Source organism: Teleopsis dalmanni, chromosome 2 (assembly GCF_002237135.1).
Source record: "Teleopsis dalmanni isolate 2A chromosome 2, ASM223713v2, whole genome shotgun sequence".
NCBI lineage: Eukaryota > Metazoa > Arthropoda > Insecta > Diptera > Diopsidae > Teleopsis > Teleopsis dalmanni.
Window position 1 is genome coordinate 44,144,585 of NC_051847.1, and position 3,316 is coordinate 44,147,900.

General features: G+C 28.1%; 1 protein-coding gene across 1 annotated transcript in view; it reads left to right on the forward strand.

The window, feature by feature from the left end:
* Nucleotides 1-1,413: 1,413 nt before the first annotated feature.
* LOC119677690 overlaps nucleotides 1,414-3,316 on the forward strand; it is a 70,953-nt gene continuing 69,050 nt past the window's right edge. Inside the window, exon 1 of the mRNA XM_038089142.1 lies at nucleotides 1,414-1,512. The gene's annotated coding sequence lies outside the window, so the exon portion shown is untranslated. The remainder of the gene's footprint in view (nucleotides 1,513-3,316) is intronic.

Consider the following 3,316-nt stretch of genomic DNA (forward strand, 5'->3'; position numbering starts at 1 on the left):
GAACAAACTCCAATACTGTTATTTTGATGTATTTAATTCGTATGCATTTTATTTGAAATGAACTAGGGCGTGTAGATGTAGAAATAAATAAAATTAGTGTTGAATAACGACAAATTTTTGCTTTTATTATAAATTAAAACTTTTTTAATGTATTCTATTTATCAGTGATATATTTTCTTTCTCAACTTAAACTAGAATGCAAATATTTATCATGCATCTATCTAATTTCGCTGAATAAATTATATTCACCTGTCAAATTGAATTTGAATGTTTTACAAAACTTTTAAATAAATTTGTATCTTTTATATTCAAAGCTTATTTATTATTTCCCACGTAGATTAAATTTAGTGTGAATTTATTTACATAAAAGTCAAAAATGTAGAAAGTATAAATTTGCAACTAAATTGTCAAAGGAAAGATAAAAACTTTCACAATTTACAATACAGTAAATTCAGCTAATAAAGCAGATAAATAAAAAATCTATGTCAGATTAACAAGCTATTAATCAGGAACGCATAATACGAAACACCAAGTAATCAAGGAATAATCACGAACACGTACTATGCGTTATCCGAGGCATCTCTTGTGACGCTATGCCAAACTTGCACCATAAAAAATGTTATGAATAACGCAGGAACGTGGCGCAATTCACATTTCTTACAGGTGATTTTCTGTACCTGGACTCAAATATGCATAAAGAGTAGTCATGAAGAGAAAGGGAAGAGGAAACATAAGACATAACGTTAAACGCAAAACGTAGTAACAACGAGGTGTGGAGGGCATATTAACAATTTAACCTTAGTTGTTCCCCAGCGGCGGAGCAACAATAGCAACTTTTATAAATTTTGTTGCACGTTCTGACAAATGCGCTCAGATAACAACGTGTAAACAGGCCTGAGGCAGCTTGTTTAATGCTCAGTACACCGCAGACAAGAAGTAGGCAAGTTAAAACGCCGAAAAGTGTACTAAAGATTTGTTCTCTAAAATATTAAATGCAAAACTTTGTCATTTCAATTTCTGAGTTTTTGAATTTTAACTTTGGTATAAACAATTTTATGGTATAAGTAATTTATAGTTAAAAAAAATTGTTAAGAGTCTTTGTGTTTATAAAATATATAAACAACGAAAAAATACTAAATTATAACGATGCAAAAAAATTGTATTGAAGATTATTGAAATTCACAATTTGAATTTTTTAATTTTTTTTATATTAAATTCTTAACATACAATCTTTCATATTCTTGTCATAAAAATATTTTCCTATATATATTTTCCTCCTTCTCTTATTGATACATTATTTATTGCATACTTATAAATGCGATAGAGTTAATCGATAAAATTTAATTAATTGCATAATTTTATGCGCGCAGAATAATTATTTACATAATTCGAAGCCATATATATACACCAGCTAATCGAAAGAGTGAAATATTTTTTATAGTGTTTTTATATAAAAGGAGGACAGTATTCACTAATCCGTTTGGCAACGAAAGTGTGAAGCGTTTGGAGCAGGTTTGTAAAATAGTTTCTGTGATATATTTTAATTATATAATATTTTTCAAATATTATTTTCTCAATTTTGAAATTTTTATCTTTAGAATTTGAACTTCTTTTAAATTGAGTATATAAAAAAAAAATTTTTGAAAATTATTTTTTGTTCACCTAACATTTCTATTTCCTTCCGATAAATAACAACCCTAATGAGCGTATGTGTTAGGATGCAATTTTCCCTTTTGTTAGAAGTATGGTCTATCAAATACATCTACTCTTCTTTAGGCCACAGCATTTGGTTGAAAAATATGACTTCACGCTTAATTTAGCTGCGTACTTTTAGTTGTCAACAACAGCTATCACGACACTTCCTTACCGAGCCAATCTAATTTAGAGTACAATAAAATTTACGGGCACCTCGATTCGATTTTACCAGATTTCATCTCAGGTGGGATATCACAAAGAAAAACCTACTTGCAATTAGTTATACTCTAAAACAGTACTTTTTGGTGCTGTACTCTATATGAAGTAAAACATTCCTTACTAACACAACCCAATCTTGTGGACAACTAAAGTCATGGGCATCTGCATTCCGTTTTAACAGTTTTCGTTTCATTTAGGGTATCACAAAGGAAAATCCAGTTGCAAGTAGTTTCGCTCCAAAACAGTAAAGGGTAGTATCCTATCTGAAATAAGGCACCCTTACAAAGACAATCTATTCTTGTGGACAATTGAAGTTACGGACACCTGAGTGTCGTACTACCAGATTTCATCACAGGTGGGGTATCACAAATAAAAACGCACTTAGTACTAGTAACACTTCAAAGCAATAATGCACGACTGACCGTGTGAATATTCTAAGTTCCAATCGAAAAGTGGAAAGATTTAAGTAGATATATAGATAGATATATAGATTTAAGTATAGCTGCTGAGGAAATGTTAGTCATTTCTTAGTTTTGTAGAGTAAAATAATAAAAACAATAGATTCCAAAAAAAAGATATACTTTCTTGTTGGTCGAAAAGAACTACAGTTTTTTTGAATGACAAGGGAAAGTACCGTCATATTCTCTTGTAAAGAGCGATGATAGTAACTCGGAATATAATTTATTAGAATTTTTATTAGACTACTTTTAATAGTTTTACACAATAATCGGAATATGCTAAATATATAGTATTGATCGGTAGAAAAAAATATATTAATTATATGAAAGTATGAAATGTTTCTTTCTGTGTTGATCACAATCCACTATCACCCCTCGTTTGTTTGTACTGTGGAATATAATATTTTCTTTTTTAAATAAATTCTAAGTAGATTTAATATGATTCACCTATATTTCTCTAACAATATTTCGTTAAATGAAATGAAAATAAAGTCAATATTAACATTTCTAACTATTAAGTACTGAAATGCATTGTTTTGATTATTATAAAAATTTTTTATTCACAGTTTCTTTTAATATATATAATATATAACACGAGGTGTGTTTCTAAGTTAAGCTTCAGACACGTCTATTATGAACTTTTTTGCTTGCTATTTTAGGCACGAGTTTTGTATTTCTAATTTTAGCTGATATAACGACACATGACTTTAATAATATTTAAAATTATATTTTTGAATATTTTTAGATATAATACATTGCTCATCTATAAGCGTTAATTGGAACCACCTGCTACTAGATACAAATATATTTTATTTTTATATAGTCGATTAACACTTTAATTTCTCAATATAAAAATTATTTAGTTTAGTCATTGCTGAATATTTTTTTTTATATTATTAACAATGTTTTTTAATAATAAGTTTTATGCAGTTTTATAAAAGGTA